This window comes from Bubalus bubalis, chromosome 4 (genome assembly GCF_019923935.1).
Source record: "Bubalus bubalis isolate 160015118507 breed Murrah chromosome 4, NDDB_SH_1, whole genome shotgun sequence".
NCBI classification, from domain to species: domain Eukaryota; kingdom Metazoa; phylum Chordata; class Mammalia; order Artiodactyla; family Bovidae; genus Bubalus; species Bubalus bubalis.
The window spans coordinates 111,124,448-111,137,385 of NC_059160.1; the positions used below are offsets into that span (position 1 = coordinate 111,124,448).

The 12,938-nt window shown below is 37.1% G+C and overlaps 1 protein-coding gene and 1 long non-coding RNA gene across 4 annotated transcripts in view; one reads left to right on the forward strand and one right to left on the reverse strand.

Moving 5' to 3' along the window:
- Positions 1-12,938, forward strand: part of LOC123465700 — a 289,227-nt gene that overhangs the window by 226,390 nt on the left and 49,899 nt on the right. The window contains exon 8 of the long non-coding RNA XR_006640972.1: positions 1,139-1,263. This is a non-coding gene — a long non-coding RNA (uncharacterized LOC123465700). The remainder of the gene's footprint in view (positions 1-1,138; positions 1,264-12,938) is intronic.
- Positions 1-12,938, reverse strand: part of SYT1 (synaptotagmin 1) — a 622,866-nt gene that overhangs the window by 182,075 nt on the left and 427,853 nt on the right. The window lies entirely within an intron of this gene.

Below are 12,938 nucleotides of genomic sequence, written 5' to 3' on the forward strand. Positions count from 1 at the left end.
AGCTTTACATATATTATATAATCTTCACAGAAATTTTGTTCATTACTAAGCAAAGTAATAGTGGGAGAAATTGAAATATGTTTTACATCATTATTAGTTTAAAATGCACATATTATAAATGTGTACAAAGGAAAAATGCTTGTCTGGCTGTGAAGCCTACTTCATAGGACATTTTACTTTTGAAAAAAATGGACAAAATAAGTAACAGCATAAGATGCTTCCAAGAGTAATTTCTTTAATATAAAATCTAGTTTTAATCAAAAATAGGCTCATCAAAATATTGCTACTGGCAGAAAGCTATCAATTTGTTTTTATTGCTACCTAAGGATCTTTAGATCTTTTGGAGAAGACTCTTGAGAGTCCCTTGGACTGCAAGGAGATCCAACCAGATCATTCTGAAGGAGATCAGCCCTGGGATTTCTTTGGAGCGAATGATGCTAAAGCTGAAACTCCAGTACTTTGGCCACCTCATGCGAAGAATTGACTCATTGGAAAAGACTCTGATGCTGGAAGGGATTGGGGGCAGGAGGAGAAGGGGACGACAGAGGAGGAGATGGCTGGATGGCATCTCTGACTCGATGGACGTGAGTCTCAGTGAACTCCGGGAGTTGGTGATGGACAGGGAGGCCTAGTGTGCTGCGATTCATGGGGTCGCAAAGAGTCGGACACAACTGAGCGACTGAACTGAACTGAAATGAAGGATCTTTATATGGAATTTTACAACATGAATTTTAACATTTAACTTAAGGACCTTTCAGCAGAATATAATAGACTAATGGAAAAACTTTCCATTAAAAATGTTATTTTCATCTTCTAGTTAATGAATTAATCTCACATATCATTTAACCTGAAGGTAGACTGATGCACAAGAATTTAGTCCAAGTCAATTCTGTTTCTGATGTTTAGACTTTGTGGTACCCAGAATAATGACTCTTCAACAATGCCCACATTCTGTTCCCTGGAACCTCTGTATGTGTTACTCAACCGAAAAAAAAAAAGGGACTTTTCAAATGTGATCTTGAGATAGTGAGATTATCCTGGGTTATCTGGATGGACTTATGCTCCTTCTAAGTGGGAAAGGGAGGCAAGAGTTTCAGAATCAGAGATATGTGAGGATTCTGTGCTGTTGATTTTGAAGATGGAGGAAAGGACCACGAGCCAAGGAAGGTAGATGATCTCTAGAAGCTGGAAAAGCAACAAAACGGATTCTGTCCTACAGCATCAACTGTTGCTGATGCGTCCTTTCCCGTGCCTGAACTTCAGGTTAGTTACGTGCTTGCTTCTGTATTCCAGAGCTGTGCTCCCAGCTGCCTAGAACATGTTCCTTATGAACCTTTTATTATCTTCTCAAACCAGTTCTCAAACTCTGTGGCTTTTGTCAGTGCTTCTATAATTTCCTGCCTCTTGGATATTGGAACCATGTGGAAATTCTAACTTCCTTATGCAACTGATTGGCGAGTCTTGTCATTTCTATTTGGATGCATTTTATTCTATTTTTTTACATATATTTTGACTTGGGAGGTCTGACATTACCTCCCATCTGATCTCCCTTCCCTTCAGTTATCTCTTCTCTCCATTTTATCTGTTCATTGTTATCAAACAAAGCTTTCTTTTTAAATTTTTTATTGAAGTATAGTTGATTTACAATGTTGTATTAGTTTCTGCTGTACAGCAGTGATTCAGTTATACATATATGTAATATATATTCTTCATATTCTGTTTCATTATGGTTTATCAAATGGTGTTGAATATAGTTCCCTGTGCTGTACAATAGGACCTTGTTTGTGAACAAAACTTTCTAATACATAATTTTCTATTATTTTGTGCATAGCTTTTATAGTCCTCTGTGGTTTGGCCCAGCCCATCTGTCCACCTTTCCTTCTCTCTGCTCTTCTATACCCACCTGTAGTCTCATCAGACTGGACAACTTATTGGGCTTTGCTCAATTTTATCCCCATGGTTTTCTAAAGCAGATTCATTCTTTTTCAAAATGGCTGTTCTTTCCCTCTTTAGTCATTTAAATAATACTTGTTTTCCCAAGGCTCAATACAAGCCTCACTGAATGTTGACAGATTTTAAAATACAAATATTGCATATATTTGCTAAAATTCCCCTCTCTCACCTAGTGGGGAATAGGGACCATGTGGTAAACACTGGGTGGTCTGTTAGACTGGCATAAAAAAGATGAATGATGCAAAGATAAAAAGACAAACCTGTAAAAATGTGTAAAAGATATTTAAAAAACCCCTTCCTACACGTGAAATTAATTTCTTGCTGACTTAAAGCTTAGCTCTTTGTAGATTATTCATGACACAAAGCAGTGATATTTAATTCAAACTTAATAAAAATAATTTGGAACCAATTAGAAATACATTTTCATCAGCAAGTCTTCTGGTGGAGAAAAAAACCCCAAACAACTATTTTCCCTTATCAAGAGAGGCTGTTATTTTATGAGAAGTTAGCAGTTTCAAAAAGTAATTATTTAATCAAACAATTACTTACTGAGGAACTACTGTGTGTCAGACTTTTTTCTCAGGTCTGGAATACAGTGGTAAACATGGTTTCTGTAATCATGAAGCTTACTTTTGGCTTCCCAGTTGTTAAAAGTTGCTAAGTTCAGTCCTCAGAACATAATATAGTACATTTTCAGATGGAAACTGCACGGCTTAACACACTCCTGTGGACAGATTTAGAGCTCCAGGGGTACGTTTATGGATGAACTCAACTAGTAAATATTCTTTCTATAATAAAAATGTAACACTCAAATTGAAAAGTCTCATTCCCCCCACCCCAGAGAGTTTTGGCCCTAAATAAATTTCTTATTACTTAAGGGAATCTGACCTACACTTTAAAAAAGTAGATACTCCAAATATCCTTTTCTTCAATAGAACAAGAAATATTCTTTTCCTTAATATATGGTAAAATCAAAGATGAAAAAGGGTATTGCACAGAGTACATTTATAAAAGAGAAAATTTTAGCATTACTGATAGCAACCGTGTGTGTCAACTTTACGCTCCCAGATCTGCTCCTCAGACGTGCATCGTGCCTCAGACTTATGGTATGAGCAGTTGGTGAAAAGGGGTTTTTCTAATTTACATGGAAGGCCCTTATGGCTGAGAGGTGGCCTGCTCAAGCTCTCCTAAATTCTGAGCTCTCACCGCCAAAGAGATTTATTTTTTTGCCTTCTCTAAAATACCTGACTCAGTACTTTCTGCTTAATGGTGCTCAGTACTATCTGCCTAAGGGTGTTCAGTTAATGAAACCCACATCCCTATGCTCCTTCTTTTTCTTAAAGTTTTTCTGTATTGAAGTATAATTGGTTTACAATATCATGTCAGTTTCAGGTGTACAGCAAATTGAGTCATATATATGTGTGTGTGTATGTTTATATGTATATATATATATCTTTTTTCAATTCTTTTTCATTACAGGTTATTACATGATATTGAATATAATTCCGTGTAAGACCAAGGTTTTAATCTCAAATTTTATTGCCTTTTGTTCCATCTGTTATAAAAACAAATAAAAGCAAAAAAAAAAAAAAAAAAACAAGAAACAAACCTCTACAGCATGTAAATATTTACATACATTATTTCCCCCATTTTGAACTAGAAAAAATGGTCACTACAGTCTATATTCTTGACCTCAAGCAGGAGAGAACTGGACAATTCCTGAGGCCCACCATACCCCCACATTTTTTTCTGTAGGTCAGCTACTCAATTCCATGCCCTTGGCTCTGATTCTCTCCTTTATTTCTAGTTAGCTACTGCAATCACCTATGACAAACTTTTGGTGGATTGGCTCATTGGGTTCAAGTTTTAATCAAGGGCAAAACTTAACTGGTTTTGTCTTTCTGCCTTGATTTCACTTTCTAGGGCTGCTCTGCATTTTTTCTCCATTCCATTTCCATTAATCATATTAAGAAACAACCTTAAAAACTTATCTCTTTTACAAGATGGACAGTATTTTCCTCTCTGGGAAATGTAAGCTTATATATTTACATCAGTCCTTGGTATTTGAGCCAAGAGCCTCAAGATACACAGGTGATATCATTGCTATGGCCACTGTAAAAATTCAGCAATATTTTTAAGAATTTTTTACCTTTCATATATCTCTATTTGTCATATGAGTGCCTCCCCACTGCCCTAAGGTCTGTGTAATTCATTTTATGAATCATTTATATAAAACCTAATTCTAACATTTATTGAAGAATTTGCCAACTTCTAGGTTTACCCCATACAAGCCATCTTTCTATATCATAATATATTGATGTAAGATGCAGAATATCATAGAAAAATAATAACTCTGCTCCTAATCAGCAAGAAAAATAACCTATATTTTTCAAGCTTTGCTTTTAGACTATAAGTAATTAGTAAAAACATAAAAGGATAATTTTTCAAAACTTGGCAAAAAAAGAAGCCTTGCATTTTAAAGATTTTCCTAAATTAAAGAATGCAAATGGCAAAAAGTTCTGAAAATATGTGAATTAATATACTCATTAACCACCTCTGGAGACAGAATGTTAAATGCAAAATTTGAAATAGTGTATGAAGTGATTCAGAATATGACTTAAGATTAAACCCACCACTCAAAGATCAGAATGAAGAATTTCTCATTATAACCTGAAATGGCTTCAAAGATCATCCATCTTTGGCTTCTGGGTATTAAGCTTATTTTTCTTCACTCTTTAGAATGGTGGTTGTAAGCCCCCTTTGAGTTGTATTCTCCTTTTAGCATATGCTAAAGCTTTGAATTCTTGATGGGAAAGTATGTATATTTATGTTTTAAAATTTCCACACAACTGGGGAAGTGTGGTACCCTTGTGGAAATCACAGTTCCCTAGATCAACAAGACCACTGGACTCTGAATTAAAAACTCCTATTCTAGAGCATCAGAATAAAACTCAAGATTAGTGAGTTAGGGAGAATGTTTTCTTTATTTGGTCATCTAACCTTGTATTTCTGGTGCTAGTAGTAAAAAAGAATCTTCCTACCAATGTAGGCGTACTGCCTACCAATGTATGCCTACTAATCTGCCTACCAAATCTGCATATCAATATATGCCTACCATCTGCTTACCAATGTATGCATACAATACTTTGGCCACCTGTTGGGAAGAACTGATTCATTGGAAAAGACCCTGATGCTGGGAAAGATTGAAGGCAGGAAGAGAAGGGGACAACAGAGGATGAGATGGTTGGATGACATCACCGACTTGATGGACATGATTTTAAGTAAGCTCTGGGAGTTGGTGATGGACAGGGAAGCCTGGCATGCTGCAGTCCATGGGGTCACAAAGAGTCAGACATGACTGAGTGATTGAACTGACTGACCAGTGTAGATGTGGGCTAAGGGAATGGCAACTTGTTCCACTGGTCTTGGCTGGGAAATCCATGCACAGAGGAACCTGGTGGGCTACAGTCTATGGGGTCACAAAGTGTTGGACACGACTGAGCACAACATTTCACTTATTTCTTCTTGGCAACCTGCGGTGTGCTTATACAATGCTGGAAATGGTGGGGGAAACAAAACACAGAGAAGATGGGCCCCTTTCTCCAAGAGCTTATGAAAACTAACTCCAAGGAAAAAACTGTACAAGACAGGAGGCAATACGAGTTAAACACAGGAACTCACTGCATTAGATGGGCTCTGTAGGTGGCAGGTTAGAGAAGGGTAAGATAAAAGTCCTAGAGTTCAAGGACGGCTTCATCAGGGAGGTGAGTTACACAGTGAATGTTACACAGTGAAAATAGCATTTGGGGAATTCCAGTTTTTTCCTTCTCTCTTTCCCTTCCTGACTCCCTCCCTTCCTATCTGACTCCCTCCTTCTCTTTGTTCTTTTCTCCTTCCTTTCCTTTGAGCTTTAGACTCCTTTTAATCAAACTTTTTACCCAGTGACTATCTTGGTAAACAAAACTCTCAATAAGACACAGACATAAATCTATGTTTAGATTTTTAAAAATCATAGTAACTGGAAAGACATTTCCTTGAAGTAAACACAAATAACCTTCAGAATTGCCTTTGTTAGAACACATTTCACATTTCTTATAACATAGTTCTGTTTAGCTTTTCAGTATGAACCCCTGACAAAAACCAAACTGGGAAATGTGTCTGTATAAATGTGCTGTAAAAATTATACAAGTCATTGACTGGAGTCAGCTGTGCTGTGATTAGTCTCTCAGTTGAGACCAACTCTTTGTGACCCCATGGACTGTAGCCCGCCAGGCTTCTCTGTCCATGGGGATTCTCCAGGCAAAAGTACGGGAGTGGGTTGCCATGTCTTCTTCAGGGGGATCTTCCCAGCCCAGGGATCAAACCTTGGTCTCCCACTTTGCAGGTGGATTCTTTACCATCTGAGTCACCAGGGAAGCCAGGAGTCAACTAACGGTGGCTTTTTGAGGGGGATGTATTGTGTGAAATGGAGAAGGCAATGGCACCCCACTCCAGTACTCTTGCCTGGAGAATCCCATGGATGGAGGAGCCTGGTAGGCTGCAGTCCATGGGGTCGCTAAGAGTTGGACATGACTGAGCGACTTCACTTTCACTTTTCACTTTCATGCATTGGAGAAGGAAATGGCAACCCACTCCAGTGTTCTTGCCTGGAGAATCCCAGGGATGGGGGAGCCTGGTGGGCTACCATCTATGGGGTCTCACAGAGTTGGACACGACTGAAGCGACTTAGCAGCAGCAGCATTTTGTGAAAAATAACGTCAGAGAGAGGCTCAATCATTCATTCATCCACTTGAATGTCTATTCAATGCAGTAATTCTCAACACATTGGAGGAACAGTGAAGAAGTCTGAAATAATTTACTTAATCAACTTACAGTCCAGTTGGGCAGATTTGATTAATAGAAGTGAAGCAATTGTGAACAATATCAGCATGTTAAATGCCAAATTAAATGGTGCCTTTTGTTAGATTCTAATTTTATATGGTCACAGCAATCTTATTCTACTTGTCTAATGAGCACTAGCTTAAAATTGCTTTTAAAAACTTTAAAACTTAATAAAATAGGAAATCAGTTTCTTTGTTCATATATGCTTAAAAAACTTAACACAAAATAAGACTTCAGTAAAATACATTGCTTTGATAGACAGGAAATCACAACCTACACAACCTACAAAAAAACCTGATTTTTTTTTTTTTTTAACCAGAACCTCTATTTATTGATTTAAAATGCACTGTGCTGCTGAACAAATTCAGTCCCTGCTGTCAACTGATTAAGGTCATGAATATTTCTTGCTTTAGCAAGGCTCAGTCATTACCAAAAGTTAGTTGACTCAAGGCCATTTTATCTGTGCAGATATTAATCAAATAACTAATTTTATAAAATGTCTGCAATAATTGTCAGCTATCAATGATAAGGCCAAGTCATGCATATCTTCATGATATTGGACTGTCTGAAATTTGACATGGAAAATGATGTTGGGTCTTTAGGCAGAGATAAGGCCCCTGCACAACTTTCAGCGGATTTAGATAAGGCTCCAGAATCAGCTCAGGAGCTTGCTGTCTGCTGGCTCCAGGGAGAAGTGTGTTGGTAAACATGGAGGGTTGCCAGGTAAGTTGGCAGATGTGAAAGCAATTCACGAGCTAATCAGTGCTGAAGCCCTTGGAAGTTCGTAACATTTTTCAGTCATGCTGTGGACAACACAATTTCCTGGCTAAAGGGAAATCCATTTATCTTGTAACATTTACAGCATGTCTTTCTTGAGTTTTGATTTCTAAGTTCAAAACTAATAAAGAATTATGTCTCAGATTGTTCTTCCCCTAGTAAAAGCGAACTTTCTTCTTGACCTTGGTATGTAAGGGCTTCAAAATAAGCATCTCTTGGATTTCAGTCCAATTAATATTTGATTTTATTTTGATGCTTTGAATTAGGTCAACCATATCTTTAATCTGTTTTCTGTCTTTGGCAAAGATGGCCAAGAAAAAAGACTATTCCAAGAATTGAACATGGCACCTGTTGTTAACTTTGGGATAATTCAATAGTTGAGAGTCTATTTGTTTCTTTACTCAGCAGTTTAATATTATTAGGATGAAATACAATTATGATAAAATAATGTCAGCTAAATGGGCAGATATGTTCCCTGCTTCCCTATGCTCTTTTATAACAGAAGAAACAAACAAAAGGACCGTTGCCTTTATTATCTGCTGTTTGGAAGGATCCCTTCCTCCCCCATACTTCCTGTTTAGTATTCTAGGAGCACACACTGCATTTTTAGAATGCCCTGTAACTTGGAGAGATTTGATTGTACTGACAGGAGAACTGTGTGGTTGCCATGCATGAGCGAAGAAGGGCAGGACTTTCGAGTCTTTCCAGTCATGAAAGGAAAGAGTCAGGTTCATTAATTCCATTACTATACAAAGTGACAGGTAGACAACAGTGAAAACAAAGCTGCTTGCTTGTCTAGCTCTCCACAGGACATTTTTTCCTTGATGATCCAACGGACTGCTGCTGCTGCAGACTACACTTATTAATTTTCCTCTCCAACTGTTGTTTTCTCTGTTTGTTTCAATCTATTTCTCCCCATGGCAGTTTTATCTGTCCGATTCTCAATTTGTAGCATTATCTTTGTGTTTCCTGGCTCTTGGATGTGAACTTCCATTTTTAGTTTACAGCTCCCATGACCCTTGATTTCCTGTTTCTGGCTTTTGACAGGGTTTCCCCTACGCTGGTCCGTGGTGTATATGGTGACTTTTTATATATCTGTTTTTTTCCTTTTAATTATGATTTTTCTTCTGTGCTGAGCTCATGCTTTGAAGCACTGCAACAGCGAGCAGTTGTCAAAGTCCTGCACAGATCTTGGTTTTTGTAGTTTCTGACAAATCTCCACTAAGAATGTAGAATTCCCTTTACGCTCCTCATTAAACTCAGTTAAACTCAGTCATTTCTTCCTCTGAATGACGACCATTAGACTTCCTCCAAACGTCCACCACCTGAGTAATACCACGCAGGGGCATTTACATTGTCTCTCATCCACATTCATTTATGCCTTCTGACTTGCATTATCACATCTTGATCCATGGTTTCTAGTATCTTTGTTATTTGTCTCTTCAACATGAAGATGCTATATGAAGAGGGATGCTATTATCTTCCTTTCCTTTGCCTTCTATGACGTATCAGTTGGTTTGGGTACACGGTAAGTCTTAAGAAATGCTTACTGAATAAATGAAAGTATAATCAGAGGTGGAGACAACCTTCTTCAAATACTTTTTACACATAGTGAGGGCCTGGCTCCTGGGACACCTTGTTGAAACTAAAACACACTCTTTATTTATTTATTTTTTCAGTTTTATTTATTATTATTTTTTTACTTTACAATATTGTGGTGGTTTTTGCCATACATTGACATGAATCCGCCATGGGTGTACACGTGTTCCCCATCCTGAACCCCCCTCCCATCTCCCTCCCCATCCCATCCCTCTGGGTCGTCCCAGTGCACCAGCCCCGAGCACCCTGTATCATGCATCGAACCTGGACTGGCGATTCGTTTCACATATGATAATATACATGTTACAATGCCATTCTCCCATATCATCCTGCCCTCGCCCTTTCCCACAGAGTCCAAAAGACTGTTCTATACATCTGTGTCTCTTTTGCTGTCTCACATACAGGGTTATCGTCACCATCTTTCTAAATTCCATATATGTGTGTAAAACACACACTTTAAAAAAAATTACAGATTAAATCCTGTTAAGACTGCAAAGGCGTATCAACTTTTCTAGATTATTTAGAAAATCTGTGCAAGTATTCTTTATTTTTTTAATTCTAGGCAGACTATGGAGAAAGCAGAAAACTGGCTCATTTTTTCCTGTCAATTATTTTTCCTAAATAGTTTTTATGTTGTATATCCCCTTCAACGTTTCTCTTAAAATTGTACTAGTGATGCTGATATGGTTTTCCTTTTCTTTATCAAGTCTCTGCAGTATCTCCTCATTCAACCTCTCATTTATAAAGTTCTTGCATTTTGTGACACTTTCACATTACCTCAACTGATTTGACCCTAAAAGCCAAATTGTAGAGCAGCAAAAGTAGATACCGTAAGTAGATGTCCATTTTATAGATCAGAACACTGAGGATTTGAACTATGGTTTCTGTAATGTGATTTCTTTTAGAGTGGGATAATACTTAAGTCATTGGGGTTTAATTTTCATGCTCTTATATATTCTGTCATTCTATATAGAAATGAGCAAATATTCACTAAACTGCTAAGAAGAGTTTAGTTTTGTGAACATACTTATATGTTACTGTCTGGATTCTTTTGACTGAAATAACTTTTAATTGTTTATACCAAATCAATAAAATCATGTATCAAAAGATACTGATAATAATTATAATAACTGGGCAACATCAGATATAACATAGATCATGCCACTTAAATTACCAAATCAATTTCATCAAGTTATTTAGACTTCCTGAACTTGTTTCACTATCTGTAACAAGGGAGCTGGGTGAAGCAAGGAAATAACTATATAAACTCTGATTTGTGATATGTACATTTATGACATACAGAGTACTTAGAATGGGAAATAATATGAAGGAAAGTTTAAAATGTCAGTTAGTATTATTTGCCAGCAATTCCTATTAAATTTCACAACTTAAATGCTTAAAACTTGGCTGAGAAAACAAGTTCTAAAATTTAGGTTAGATAAAAGATGAAAAACAAGTAATTTTGTATGCATTATACAACTCCCAGTATACTCAATGTTTTCTGCCTTAACACTATATTAGAATGTCAGGGTAACATTCTAAAATCAAGATTGCTGTCAAAAAAACTGAAAGGCAAAGCATTTTGGTAGTGATCAAGCTATTCATGGGTAAATAATAGAATGCATAAATCATACTCTGGGGGAGAATAAATAATAGTCCCTCAGAATTGCAGTGGCCAATAAATGGTTATGCTATTCAAATATTGCAAGCAGCATTAGGATAATATTAAATTTGTATTAATGGAAATAAACATGTACTACTTTGCATTTTCAATAATTTGTCAATCCAGCCAACACTTCCTGAGGTAAATGTTTTAATATAGCAGTAAAGAAATCAGTGGAAGGATTTTTTACTCTTTCTACTGGCAGAATGGTAGATTTTGCTTGAACTCACTCCCCATTCTATAGTTCTTGTGCACTAATAACAACATGCTCTTCAATGCTGTTTTTCTTTCTCCTTAAAAATTAGCCAAGTATTGTAAGTGATTGAAAAGCTATCTTGAATTCAGCATTATGTTCAGTAATTATTTACATACACATTTAAATTATAATGATCAATTTCTATTAAGAACAAACTTTGATCTTACACCATTTGTTTCCACTGAATAATTTATAAAACAGTTGGGTTTATTATTTCATTTAGGCAATATTATCTTCATTCGTAGATGGTAAATCTGAAGTACCCAAAATAATATGACTGTCCTAAGATTCTGGGGAAAAACCATGACCCAGTCTCAAGCTCAGTCTTTTGAACATTGAGCTGTTTGTACTAATCCAATTGTTGATGATTCTTATTTCAAATCAGTCAACAATGTTAGGATTTAAACTTACCTAGGATCATAATTTTTGGTCATTTACTATTTAAATCATTCCAATGTCATATTCATTTATAGAAAACCTTTATTTTCTTCTGGCTTTGCCATTATTTTCAAGAAAATAAAGTTAGGAGCCTATAGTTTTCTTTTGATGATTTTGACTAGAATTGAAAATTAGCTGACATTATGATTTAGTAAAATAGTGAAATAGCTAGAGGATTTTCTTTAAAGATTGAAAGCTATGGAACTTAATGGAAGGGATGGCTGTGTTCCCCACCCCCCGCAGTGTTTTGCTTATGTTGTAACCATCAAAGTCCGGAGAAGGCAATGACACCCCACTCCAGTACTCTTGCCTCGAAAATCCCATGGACGGAGGAGCCTGGTAGGCTGCCATCTATGGGGTTACACAGAGTCGGACACGACTGAGCGACTTCACTTTCACTTTTCACTTTCATGCTTTGGAGAAGGAAATGGCAACCCACTCCAGTGTTCTTGCCTGGAGAATCCCAGGGACGGGGGAGCCTGGTGGGCTGCCATCTATGGGGTCGCATAGAGTCGGACACGACTGAAGCGACTTAGTAGCAGCAGCAACCATCAAAGTCGAGATCCTAGATGCTGTGCAAATATTGTAGTGTTAACATGTACTCTTGGAGGGTCACTAAGTCCAGATACTGCCTGGAAGAAATAGAATTATCTTACTAGACAATGGCCTTTTATGATTCTTTGGAAAAGGATAGTAGATCCATTACTTAACATATTGAGGCAAATGCCTTTCAAGCAATATAAATTTTATATTTGAAGTTCATCTTAATGATTTCAAATGAAATTATAAAAATTGGAGAAATCTGTGAACTGATGTGGGTAAATCTTTTTGACTAAAGGTCAAACTATTCTCTCTGAAAAAGATGTTTAAATTAAATATTGATGGACAGAAAGGAAGAAAATATAGCACTGAACACAAAACAGATCATCAGAAGAAGTATCTTAGGGGAAAAAAAAGAATGGAGAGTGTTATCTCCTACTGAGAAAGCATCCCGCTAATCTCAGAACGATAGCTCGCTGCCTTAAAAGTGGCAATTGATTGCACTAAGTCATTTCTTTAATCAGTGGTCTTAGAAGTTCTATCATGCGTTGAGACAACTAGAACAAAACCAGGAATGCATTTTATGGACATTGCACAAGGGGCAGCAAGTGACCCTGTGTGTGATAACTTGGGTCGGCCCCCACTATGAACCCAGGGACCCTAACGTCACCCTGGGTCCTTCTTGAAGCACATGAGCTGCCTTGTGTGGTTTTCTTTTTTTCCATTCACGCTACCTCCTCTTGTGCATATAGGATAATGTGGAGGCGTCAAGAGAGGGAAGAATACAGTACAGAGTTTGGGGAAGCTATTTTGAGGTGATATGTTCTTTGG